This window comes from Astatotilapia calliptera, chromosome 2, assembly GCF_964374335.1.
Source record: "Astatotilapia calliptera chromosome 2, fAstCal68.1, whole genome shotgun sequence".
NCBI classification, from domain to species: domain Eukaryota; kingdom Metazoa; phylum Chordata; class Actinopteri; order Cichliformes; family Cichlidae; genus Astatotilapia; species Astatotilapia calliptera.
In genome coordinates this window covers 23,244,214-23,258,249 of record NC_137423.1, presented here as the reverse complement: position 1 = coordinate 23,258,249, position 14,036 = coordinate 23,244,214, and the positions used below count along the sequence as shown (strand labels likewise).

Genomic DNA, 14,036 nt, shown 5'->3' with positions numbered 1-14,036 from the left:
TGATGTCACTTATTTATGTGCGAATGTTTAATAATGAAGAACATTAAAACATTACTGTTGGCCACATGTCGGCAAAGTTATGTGACATTAGTGATGTTTTGTACTTTCAGCGTTAACTTGGTTTTAAAGCCTCTACTTCAATATATATATATAGTCGACCTTAATCATGGTTGCTAGGCAACCTGAACAGCACCACGAAGGCTAGACCGTCCCATTTCACAAGCCTCTCACTTCTGCACTTCTCATACTTATAGTACTTATGTGGTACTGTAGTGCATGTACTTCAAGCGTGCAGTCTCTTAATTGGGACACAGCATGGGTCTCTGTGTCTGTTGTGTACTTCCTGTTTTATTTTGACAGTCCTGCTCTATGTTCAGCCTCTCTTCCCCATCTCTGTGTAATTAGTACCAGCCGTGTTTCCCTTCTGTCTCCTGTTTCCTGATTACTCCGTCATGTATTTTAGTCCCCTGTCGTCCCTTGCCCAGTGTTGTGTCGTACCATCATACCACTCTCTGTGTGCGGGCCTGCCTGCCTGTTTAGTTTATTTGTATTTTCAGTTTCAGTTTTGTTATATGTTGCAGTACAAACTGCTTTACTGCACTTCAAACTGCAGTAAAGCAGTTTGAAGTGCACTTTTTGCCTCCAAGTCCTGCTTTTGGCTCCATCCCTGCCTGCCTGCACACAGCCATGACAGGTAGTAAATATATTAAACTGAGGTTTAATATAGAACGCACTCGATGACGCAGACTGGGGCATGTTCAGAAACAGCTCCAATGATGATGTCAACGTGTTTACGCAAGCGGTTGTGGGATTCATCGGGAAACTAGCGGATGATACCGTGGAGACAAAGACTATCACAACGTTTCCCAACCAGAAGCCGTGGGTGGATAAAACCATCCGCGACGCTCTGAGATCCCGCACCGCTGCCTACAACACGGGACTCACGACGGGGGACATGGACCCGTACAAAGCCGCGTCATATAACGTCCGGAGGGCGGTGAAAGAGGCGAAGCAGCGCTAAGGGGGGAAACTAGAGTCACAACTCCAACAGAGTGACTCTAGGAGCCTGTGGCGGGGACTAAGGACAATAACGGACTATAAAGCACCAACAACCAGTATGACGAACGCGGCCGTGACTCTGGCAGACGAGCTGAACACTTTCTATGCTCGCTTCGAGGCTGCAGCTAAGGACTCCAACAATGCTAGTGCTAGTGGCGCTAACGGCTGCAGACAGGAAGATACTGCCAGCACCGGAAACGTGCTCGTCATCTCCGAGCATGAAGTAAGGAGAGCCTTCAAAAGAGTGAACACCAGGAAAGCAGCAGGACCAGACGGCATCCCAGGTCGGATCCTAAGAGACTGCGCATACCAGCTAGCTCCTGTGTTCACTGAGATATTCAACATCTCTTTATCTCAGTCGGTGATCCCCACATGCTTCAAAGAGTCCATCATTGTTCCTGTCCCGAAGAAACCCCACCCTGCTTCTCTCAATGACTATCGCCCTGTAGCCCTCACCTCAGTAGTGATGAAGTGCTTTGAACGCCTGGTCAGAGACTTCATCATTTCTTCACTACCAGACACACTGGACCCACTACAGTTCGCTTACCGTCCAAATCGTTCCACAGACGATGCCATCTCTCATCTCCTCCACACATCACTCACTCACTTGGACACTAGAAGGGGGAATTATGTTAAAATGCTCTTCATAGACTACAGCTCTGCATTTAACACTATAATTCCCTCCACACTCACCACCAAGCTGGAGCATCTGGGACTCAGCTCATCTATGTGTCAGTGGATCTCCAACTTCCTAACTGGCAGACCACAGGCAGTAAGGATGGGCGGACATGTCTCAGCCTCCACCACTCTCAGCACTGGAGCCCCCCAGGGGTGTGTTCTGAGCCCCCTGCTGTACTCTTTGTACACATATGACTGTGTGGCCACTACCAGCTCCACCACCATCATCAAGTTTGCTGACGACACCGTCGTGGTGGGCCTGATCTCTGATAACAACGAGACGGCCTACCTGAAGGAGATTAGGAATCTGGAGAACTGGTGCCAGAGGAACAACCTCCTTCTAAACGTCAGTAAGACAAAGGAGCTGATAGTGGACTTCAGCACTAAGCAGGAGAGGAACTACCAGACCCCCGTCATCAACGAGTGCCCAGTGGAGAGAGTGGACAGCTTCAAATACCTCGGAGTTCACATCACGCAGGACCTGTCATGGTCCTGTCACATCAACACCGTGGTGAAAAAGGCCCGACAGCGTCTCTACCACCTCAGACGCTTGAGAGACTTCCAACTGCCCTCCAAGGTGCTCAGGAACTTTTACTCCTGCACCATAGAGAGCATCCTGGCGGGAAACATCTTAACCTGGTTCGGGAACAGCACCATGCAGGACAGACGAGCTCTAGAGAGGGTTGTGCGGTCAGCTGAGCGCACCATCCGCTCCGAGCTCCCTGACCTGCACTCAATCTACAGCAGGCGGTGCTGGACCAAGGCCAGGAAGATCGTGAAGGACCTCAGCCATCCCAGCAACAGACTGTTCTCTCTGAGGTCAGGAAAGCGATTCCGCTCCCTGAAGACCAACACAGAGAGACTGAGGAGGAGCTTCTTCCCGCAGGCGATACAGTCTCTCAATCACACCACCACACAGTACTGACCCACACATACAGTTCTTACACACACACTGGACTTTCTGGACTTTGTTTTCACTTCATCACTTAAATCACTTTAAGCATATTTGCACTGCAAAAGACATAATGTGGATTGCACAACACTGGTCACTACATTCTTCATTTCCGGTTAATACTTGTACAGCTGCTGTTATTGTGTATATATTTATTTATATTTAGATTTCTTCATACATTCTTATATAGTTCTATATTGTGTATTTTGTTGTACAGTTATTTTATTTTCAACTTTAATTTATATATTTTATCTTATTCTTTCCCAGTTAAATTTACCCTTCATTCTAATTTGTGTTGTACAGTTATTCCTTTTTTGTTTTCTTTAGGTCACGAGCAGTTGTCCAAGCATTTCACTACATATCGTACTGTGTATGACTGTGTACGTGACAAATAAAATTTGAATTTGAGATAATGGTACTGGCCTCAGCAGCTGGACAAGCTTTTATCAATGAAACACGCACACATCTCCAAATTGGACAGACGGAAGTAGACTGCATTGGATTTTAGTCAAGCAGAGTTATGCCTGCTTCCAGAGACAACAGCTGACTGTGGCCTCAAGATGGCAGTAATTTAAAGGAACTTTAAACAAAAAAACTCAAATACTTTTAAAATTATTTTAAGGCCTAAACTTGTAAATTTATTAAGGCTGTGGCCACTTTTGGTGAAAGGTGTATGTTGTTTTGTCTTGTTCAGGTTGTATGAAAAGGTAGCCACCAAATTTCCAATTTTAAAATCATAGTGAATTACAAGCACCTGTTTAAGCTAGCTAGCCAGTGCTAGTTGATAAAGCTCTGAATATACTTTTGTGTCCAAATACAGTCACACCCAGTTTTAAAATGTCAATCTGAGAACAATAAATGTTTCAAAATGAGTGCCTTTGAGTATCTTTTATGTTCAGTTAGCAGCCTGGTGCTGTGTAAAACATATTGTCTCATTGTCTCTACGTGTTATAAAACATGTCAAATGTGGCATTTACTACTATAAATATAATGAGCAACTGATTTACTCATGCACTACTCATCAGACACATGGCGCTGGATAGGAAGTTAGTGGTGCACAAAGGAAATCGAAACAGAGATAGTAATCATGATGGGGTGTGTAGTATAGTACTGCATATACAATTTTAGGCTGGCTGATAATCACAGCTTATTATGGAAGATGGAAACAGCATGTCTTTGAGGTCGAAGAAGAGAAGCTAGCGCTGGACTGTGTTAAAAGCACTTGAAAAATCAAATCAACACCCTGACAGAGCTATCTGCATTTTTTAAGTGTTCATACTTGAAGCATGAAAAGAATGGCATCCTCAACGCTAATTCTGCCCTTGTAAGCAAATTGCACTCAGTTCGCATTTCTGCCTGCCAAAAAACTCCAAAATACTCTAAATTGAAACAATCCTCTCCAAAGTTTTCATTACGTGTGAAGTGAGGAAAACTTTGTAGAGGTTTTTTTTTTTTTGTGCAAAAAGAATTGCCTGTCAGATGTAAACAACTAATACTCTTCTGTGACAGCATCTGGTTCTTGGCTTTTCAGTCGCTGGTGTTTTACTGTAGTCACCCTTTTAGTCATGTTTCGCCTAACCTCATTCTGTCACAACAGCACCCTAGTGGAAGCATAGGAAGGTGATAAAAATCAGAATTAATATCCAATTTATTGTATACATAAACTCACACCTGGACTAGCTGGTAGGGCTACTGTAGCTGGAAGGCTGCTACTATAACTGTGGACTAAGTGTGTGAAGGATTAAAGGAAACACCTGGATACTTGGACCATACAGGGTGAGGGGTGCTGTGGGGAAAATTTTGCAGCCTTGATTTGTGTTTACTTGCCCTTCCAGATGTAAGAGTCACTGCAAATCAATCAACTGTTCTCGCAAATCGCCATTACCTAATGATCAAATATCATCTTGTTGTGTGTGTTTCCTTCAAGATAGTGTGAGTAGTCAATGAATTGTTTAATTACTATAAAAGTTGTGAATCATGTGTTATGGCATATCTGCGGTCACACCAAATAAGACATTGAAGATTATGGGAATGAATGCCAAATTGCACTGAAGCTGTTCAGGCGGCACGTAGTGGATCTAAAACGTGACTGGGAGACTTTATGTTGGTTTTGCTTTTAATTTGTCCCCCCAATTGCAGGTTGCTTTAATGCAGCTACTTTCTCTTTTCCTGACATGGAGAGGAAATTAGACTGTTACACACTGTCACACACAATTTTGGCCAAGTTCCAGTGAAAGAATTAGGAAATTAGAAAAAAAAGAACTTCTGTAAGTAAAATTATAGAACTCAGAACTGACTTGGACACTACATTTATTGTGTCGGTTGGCCACTTCGATTAGAAATATTCAAATTAGCCACACTTTTTTTCTTCCTCTTGCTTTTTCTTACATGTAATTAGCCGTTCTGAAAGGTGATAACACTCAAATGCAGAACCTTTTGAGAGAATGGGTCAAATTATCCCCCATAGAGTGGATATTAAAATTCTGCACAGCATTACTGAAGCTTTTTATTTTAAAAGCACTGTGAAAACTTCACTCACCTCCCTCAAAAAAGGGGTGCATCACTTAATTACTGACATAGAGCCAATTTGCGTCGAGCATGTCTCTCAGCAGATAATGATAATCATTATAATTGCTTGAAGCGTTTGTTTCATGCAGCAAAAGCAATAATGTTCACTCAGATCTTCTTTAATAAAGGCTTTGGCTCAGCACTTGGCTTCCTCCAAGCTGTTATACAGTGACTGGACGTGCATAATCATTAGTGAAATTGAAATGCAGGGGTAAATACATGGCTGTGTCTGTCCTCTCCTCTGTACTAGCTGTCTCTTTTTCTTGGTCCCCGGGTACAGCGCCAGAGACTGATCAAAGACTGGGTCTGATTCACTCTGAATGATCAAGGAGTAGAGACAGGGAGCTCTGTGATTACTGAACATTGACATTGCATCAATTTCAATCATTCTACAATACGTGGCTGTCACACACAGGGTGTATTATGCACTGTGTCTGATCACCTGGGATCCAGTGGTACAGGCTTTTATTGATCATAAGGGAAATTCTTGCATTTTTCATGAGGGAGAAGAAATTTTTTGATCAAAAGTGCCACTGGCTCAAATCCACTGATTGCCGGGAAGATTAGGGTTTGAAAAGTGAAAAAGGCATGCTCGTTTGCTCACTCACAACAGCTTCAGCCACAGTGGTTTGTTGGGGTTTTTTTGCTCAAAGTTTTGTGATACCACAATAAGACTGGCATATGTGTGTATCGGGTTACATTTAGCTTTTCTGAAACTCATTAGGTAGAGCTTTAGACACTTGTTCTGTAAGATACAAGTATAAGATAGCACACCAGGAGATAAACATCTCACATGTCTAACAAAAAGAACCGAAACTAAACAGTTATTTTTGAAAGAGCTGTCTAATTGTAAACAGACAGACCCTCTGAATAACTCTTTCAAGCCAACAACAACACAGTAGGGTAGTTTAGGGTTAAGGTTAGGATTGTTTGTCTTGTATACTTACTTACATTTTGATTAGATAAAAATATGGGAAGGTTTTGGGTTTTTCCTTTTTTGCCATTCTGTAGTTTCACAAATGCAAAGAAAAGAAAAAAAGAAGTACATTAAAATGCTTGGTTACTAGTGTAACCCTGGTTCTCTGTTATCAGCATGCTATGAATGGCAGTTTTTTTTTTCTTTAAGTGGTTTATTTATTCAATTTATTTATTTATGAAAGCGTAAATAAACCTACAGAAAAATTAACTGGTGGACTATAGAAAGCATGTCCTCCACCCCCTGGAAACATGGGATTACAGAGCCTGTAGAAAAAGTATAAAATGAGTCTAAGTTTGACATCGAAAAGACGTCCATTACGACCACACTTGAACTTCAAATAGCTCGTACACTAAGGTTCAGTAGACGTCGAAAAAAAGATGTTGTCTGGCATTACAAAACAACCCCTTGAGTGGACTAAAACTGAAAATCCAAAAATGACACATAAAAGACATCAATCCAACGTCACTTTGAGTTACTTTGTTCAGTATGAATGGCCATATGAGAGGTTTTTATCAGCAGGAAAAGCTGTAAAACTTATGAAATTACATTTAAAAGTCCAAAATTTCTCCTTGTACTTGTTTGTGGTGAGCTGCAGATCAAACAAGTTAAGAATTATAAATTGCCTCAAGCGCACATTCAGGCCTGTGAGGCTCATTTAGACACTCAGACACTGAGCCATGGGTTTGTGGTTCATGCAGATATTTCTGCATCTCTGCCATTCAGAGACACTTTGTATACAATTTATGTAATAGTCATTACTGAACTGTAAATTTAGTCTTTTTCAAGGAAGCAAGTTTTCATAAAAGTCTTATTTTTATGCATTTACTACTACTATGGAGAACACACATGAGGTTTAAGACCTTGACAGGTTTGAAACCTTTTGTCCTCCACAACGGAAAATACCTGAGAATATAAATGGGTATCACTTTAGCCAGCTGCTAATTTTATACATGCACTCAGCTTTGCAGTTTCCAATATCATTCAGATGCAGCCATACTGTTTATTTTATGTTGTCACTCATTTCTTTACTTTTCCTGACACTTTTGCATTTAAATGCAAAGCTCCCTTTCTCTCTTTGTATTTGGCTTGTACCGCTGCACTTGCTTTCTGAGGAACATCTGCGTAGCATCCTTCGGTATGATCCCAGTCTGTCTTTGCATGTGATTGGCTGCATAGTGTGCCCATCAAAATAAAGTCCCACCCCTGCCTGCAAGGATCCTCAGCAGGGTTGAAGATCTGGCTACCACATACCAACAGGCCATTAATAATTGATCTATGAAATTATCTCACGGGCCAGATACAATTGCATTCCAGACTGGATGTGGCCCTTGGGCCATAAGTTTGACACCCCTGGAGTACACTTATTGAAATAAGTAAAAAAGCATCAAAATTATAGTGCAATGGAGAACAAAACAAACAAACAAAAAACTGTATGGACTGAAGGGATCCAGAGGACATGTTTATGGATTTTGTTTTTTCTTAGCATTTGTCCACTAGCAATATCACCCTTGACTCCACCTCAGTGTCTCCACATGCCTCTAATTGCATGTCTGGCCGAGGCCTGCTTCTCCATTCTTGTCCCAATCCATCTATTACTCTGTTTCTTCCTCTGTGCATACAAAGCTCTCATAAAAGAGGTTAACCTATCAGAGGTCTATTTGTAGTAAAGCAAATGACTGGAGTTCAATTACTGTCGCTTTTGTGAGTGTGGATGGCAACATGTTTCAAGTGTGGGGTGCTGTGAGGATGACCCTATATGAGTTGGATAGCATGCTTAGCACCCATATAGACAAAGAATATATAAATGATATGTGCTATAAAGTGAATGCTTGTTATGCATGATTTCCTGTATAATTGTGACTTTTAAGAAAATCTGCAAATAATGTTGGTCTCTAAAAGCGCAAGCATATATAAAAATATACAAATAATACAACCTAGCTACAACTCCAGTAATTAACCAGCCAAAGAAAAGTCTGCTGTAAATAATACGATGATAATAACATCACAACTGACTCTAATTAACTATCAAAACTAACCACAATAACAAAGACCGATAGGATTATACAAAAATCATTTTATAAGCATTCTGAAAAAATGCACTGATCAATTAAAAATGTTCAGTGTTTCATGCTTAGAGTAGACAAAATTTATTTAAAGAGACCCCGCTCCATATTCATAGCTTTGCATGATTTCAAGTTCAACATAATGCTTATTTTTCATATACTGAGCCTTGATCTATTTTAGCTTCCTTGTTCCTCACTTTAAGCCATCTTTCTTCTGATTGGCTGCCTGTTGCAAACAAAACACTTGAACAAAAGGTGCGTAGGGATTCTGTGCTCACAGCCAGACCTGTGTACCTCGAATCAGCATATACATCTCTACCAAAAGTGGAAAAAATGTCTGAAATAACATGTGTAAAACAAGTGTTGGTCAAGTTACTTGAAAAAAATAATCAGTAACTAATTACTGATTACTTCCCCAAAAGGTACTTTACTGATCACTTATTTTCAAAAGTAATTAATTACTTAATTACTTAGTTACTTTTTAAAAACACGATTTAAAACCTGAATAGGTAATAAAGCAATAGATATTTCAGCCCAATTCTACTTTTTCTGCATAATCCATCATAAAAGATGTAATCAAATGGAAAAGTCTCTTTTTGGAACTTGTTTTATTAGTTTTAATCTTAGTTTTGCATCAAGCAAAAATTAAATTATATGCAACAACCACACATTTACATGGTAATGGGCCCTTTAAACTCCGAGGGGCTGTAACTTTGGTTTCTTTTGGTCAATTTGCATGATTGACACCTCTTTTTAATCGTTTTAGCCAATAGAATCAAAGTAATGATGCCCGTTCACGACACTTCAACCAATCAGACGTTGCAATGCCACAATCCACGTGGGCCCAAATTTTCTGCATGTGGCGTCTGTCCAGTCACGTGCCTGTAGGTGGGTCTAAAATGGACGTTGTTGACGGAAAATGGTTCTGATGCGGCTAGGTAGGCGTGGTAACTTCTGATAACCAAGTTGCTACCAGCTACCGGTGAAAATATCGGAGGAAATCTAGACAGTAAGCCAATCTCTGTCTTAGCGCATTTGCGCCGCTATGTGTTTTTGTGATCTTCTTTTGCGGCGCATACAGTGAATTTTGGTCTGATTGTGGTGAAACTTGGTGTGTGGAGTCAGTGATAGCTCTGGAAGCTAACCAGCCTATCTTTAACAGGTGTTCTGGGAATCCATCCTACCTGACAAACTATCCCACCTGTTGTTTCTATGCATGCGCATGTGAATTTCCGGTTCGGTTTTGTTTGTTTAGCGGTCTTCGGCGCATTTACGTAACTGCTCGTTTAATCACGGCTTGTTTTCTGTGTGTTTGGTGGTTGTAGAAATGGTTTATTACGGTGGGCCCTAGAGACAAAGCACGTACAAACTTCAAAACACTTGCAAACTCCAAAACACTTGCAAACTCCAAAACACATGCAAATTCCAAAACACATGCAAACTCCAAAACACTTGCAAACTAAAAAACACATGCAAACTCCAAAACACGTACAAACTCCAAAACACTTGCAAAATCCAAAACACTTGCAAACTAAAAAACACATGCAAATTCCAAAACACGTACAAACTCCAAAACACTTGCAAAACCCAAAACACTTACAAACTAAAAAACACATGCAAATTCCAAAACACGTACAAATTCCAAAACACTTGCAAAATCCAAAACACTTGCAAACTAAAAAACACATGCAAATTCCAAAACACGTACAAATTCCAAAACACGTACAAATTCCAAAACACTTGCAAAATCCAAAACACGTACAAATTCCAAAACACGTACAAATTCCAAAACACGTACAAATTCCAAAACACTTGCAAAATCCAAAACACGTACAAATTCCAAAACACGTACAAATTCCAAAACACTTGCAAAATCCAAAACACTTGCAAACTCAAAAACACATGCAAATTCCAAAACACAACGGAAGTGCTCCAGGACGCTAGGGGCAGTGTTGAGCTCGATTTGCAAAATAAACGGCAAGTTTGTCTGTATGGGACGGTCTAGTCTCCGTTGCGCTTCCCAGGTTGCCTAGCAACCATGATACTAACCGCTGGAAACGTGTCATACAACTTGGTTTGACAGAAATGAGGGAGAACATATTTTGTTCATTTGTTTGTTTGTTTCTACAAGAGCTTTGTGTGATTTGATAAGTATCTGAGGCTGAGACCACAGGACAGTAAAACATGATTTTTGGGCTTCATTTCTGTACTGAACAGTTATTTCAAGATTAATTAGTAAATAAGAATTAGCTGATGTTGTTCATGAGACTAAAATCATATCACTTTGGTAATGTAAATATAATATGGCCAATATTATAGTTATTATATTAATCATTATTAGCTATTACAGCAGTGAACATGAACTCTGTATCAAATACTGAGCTTCAGTACAGATTCAAGTTGCAGTTATTTATATGTCTTATCACCTTAAATCTTCACTCAAAGACAAGTATCTTTGACAGTGCATATATAGGTGTATCATATATAAGAGACAAATGTTGTTCCTTCAGTATGTTGGCATTACTAAATTTGGCTCATTGCTTACATATATTTATAAAAAGAAAATGTACAAGCTGTGATAACTGTTTCTGATAAAATGAAGAGTAGACTGATATATGAAATATTCCTTTATTGGGTGAGAAAATCAGACCATGTCATAACTGCTTTAAGTCATACAGAATAGATATCAGAGCCTTAAACAGGCTGGCTTCTCCTAAATGGGTCAAACTGGGCAGAAAGTCTACAAACACATAACATCCTTATAGAATATGATGTAACATTATAGATCAACTTACCTCAGAATATATAAAGCATATAAACAATTACAGCAATATGATGCAACAAACACAGCAGTGCTACTGATCCAAAAAACTCAAAGCTTCATAGAACTGGAACAAACATTTATTTTTAGGTCCATTCTGCTGCTGATACATACTTTAGGTTTCTGAATATTACACTTGTTGCTGCCTTTCATAGTGTGTAACTTGAAGGCCCTGAGTACTTTCTCCCACACTGAAAACACTGGAATGATAAAATTATTTGAACATTACCTAATATGACTGATTCAGGACAGACAATTAGTTATTTTAAACTTTTCTAGCAGTCCTTCACAAACAGGGAACAGTCTGTCTATTCTCTCCATCTGTCAGCTGCTGCTGGCTCTTCCTCCTCCTCTTCCTCACACACTGCTGAGTTTGTCCTGGTGGATCATCAGGGGTGCAAAGCCTCACAGATGATGTGCAGCAGTGTGTCCCTCAGTCTGTCCTCACTCTGGACACTTGCAGTTGTCACACATGGAAATCAAATGTGTGATAAGCTGCAGGATTCAAACACAAGTGTGACTTATAAACACATGTTCATACTTTTATTCCACAGAGAAAGAAACAGAGAGCGAGTGCAGGACAGACAGACAGGTGAAAGTCTCAGGTGTATACACTGCTACAAAACAGCACAAAAGAAGGAGGATTTAGTGTTTGTGTTATTACGAAACAAGAGGAGTTCCCAGATGGTGCAGTGGACACATGTGTGACTCCTGTGATTAAAGCATCTTTCTTTCAGCTTAATGAGTGAACCGTCAGTTCGTTCAAACACACGTTAAAGTCCGTTTGGCTCGACACCACCGAACAGAGGCAGCAATATAACATAGCTAACATTAAAGTGCAGTGAATCCTGCTTGTGCCGTGATATTCAGGACTGCAAACCGAGCAGCATCACTGACTTTCAGCTTGTTGTGTTTGTGGATATATGACTGACTTTAATTATCCACAAAATCATCACAATCTCTGTAAGATTAAGGTCGACTATATATATATATATATTTAAAAGTAAAGGCTTTAAAACCAAGTTAATTCTGAAAGTACAGACATCACTAATGTCACATAACTTTCCCGACATGTGGCCAACAATAATGGTTTAATGGTTCTTCATTAAAAAAATATTTGCGCATAAATAAGTGACATAATATTCAGTACTTACTTCTGAAAGTTTACTCTTCCTCCGCTCCGCTTCCACCGTTTTTTTCCGGCAAAATTATCCACACCACCACCGCACTATGAAGTCTGGGATATGTTGGGCCATGAAGGCTACACCGACCCATCCTTAAAATTCAGGGAAATTATGGACGCATTTGAGGGCCGCATTTCGAGCAGCCTTTGAATTGGGAAAGCCTTCTCTTGTCGCTGTGACGTAATCGGCCTTAAAATGCGGCCTTTAAGGCTGCAAACCCCAAATCCGGTCATTGGTACTTCCTGGCTTATGTAGTTACTAGGTAACAAAAGCTCAACACTGCCCCTAGCGTCCTGGAGCACTTCCGTTGTGTTTTGGATTTTGCATGTGTTTTTTAGTTTGTACGTGTTTTGGATTTTGCATGTGTTTTTTAGTTTGCAAGTGTTTTGGAGTTTGCATGTGTTTTGGAGTTTGTATGTGTTTTGGAGTTTGCATGTGTTTTTTAGTTTGCAAGTGTTTTGGATTTTGCAAGTGTTTTGGAGTTTGTACATGTTTTGGAGTTTGCATGTGTTTTTTAGTTTGCAAGTGTTTTGGATTTTGCAAGTGTTTTGGAGTTTGTACGTGTTTTGGAGTTTGCATGTGTTTTTTTAGTTTGCAAGTGTTTTTTAGTTTGCAAGTGTTTTGGAGTTTGTACGTGTTTTGGAGTTTGCATGTGTTTTGGAGTTTGCAAGTGTTTTGAAGTTTGTACGTGCTTTGTCTCTAGGGGCCACCGTAGTTTATACGACATTTTAGCAGAGATTCAGAGGTTTCTGTGGATACCACACATGTCTGGACTTATATTTCTCACCCCGTTTTATAACCTATTTAACGTTATCTCATCCTTAAGTGGTTAAAAAAGAAGAAGAAGAAAGCATATTAGGTCTCCTTTTTAAACCCAAAGTGGGAACAAAAGCTAAGAAAAAACATCGAGGTTGTGTAATGTTCTACAAGCCTCTGTTTTCATATGTCCTATGTTTGATATGCTAAGTTAAGCTAATCAATCTCTATGCTAACAGCTAGCTGAAAAACAGTAAGTTTGTTGGGGGGAGATGTAAAAGTACACTAAAAACTCCTAGCCTAGCTGCCACCCTCTGAAGAGAACCATGCTTGATATTTTATGTTATGCCACATTTACATAATTCATACAAAAACCCTTGTAAAAACAAGAAGTGGTTTTGTAGCAGACAATTTCTTGGCTGGTAGTCTCTTGTTTTTAATTTTATGCTAAGCTGAGCTAAATGGTACTGGGTGGGTGCAGTTATATGAGTGCTGTGATTATTTATATCTATTCTCGGTGAGACAGCAAATGAACAAAAAAAAGAGAAATAGATTTAAATACAATGAGTTGCTTAGAAACAACAGACTAGCATGGCTATTTTTGGGGACGTGTCAGTGGTGTAATTATCCTTGCTTGACATCCTCCAAGAAATAAGAATATATTTTTAGTCAAACAGAGGGGTTGATGTGCATAAGCATATCTTTTTGCAACCGGTGAAATGGATTCAGTTGTCCCAGTGTGGTTGTTTCATAGTATGAGCATCTAAACACCCCTGCAACAGAGACATGAAGTGTCTTATTTCAACAGGGAAAGTGGTTCTCCTGAGGTAACTGAGGCGTTTTGTTTTGGTTGCGGTTTAGCAGTTTACTGTGTTCTACAGGTGTCATGAATAAAACATTCAGACGTGTTCGAAGAGGCGCCTTGGATTGAGGGTCAGCCGTCCAACAGCCGCAGGAGAATAGAGGAGCACCCCAT

The 14,036-nt window shown here is 40.0% G+C and overlaps 1 long non-coding RNA gene across 1 annotated transcript; it reads right to left on the bottom strand.

Annotated features, from left to right (window-relative positions):
* Positions 1-10,913: 10,913 nt before the first annotated feature.
* On the bottom strand, positions 10,914-12,625 carry LOC145420503 (uncharacterized). Its single transcript, XR_013901827.1, has 2 exons — positions 12,275-12,625; positions 10,914-11,615 (listed from the first exon to the last, which is right to left on the bottom strand). It is a non-coding gene; the product is annotated as an uncharacterized LOC145420503 (long non-coding RNA).
* Between the last annotated feature and the right edge of the window lie 1,411 nt (positions 12,626-14,036).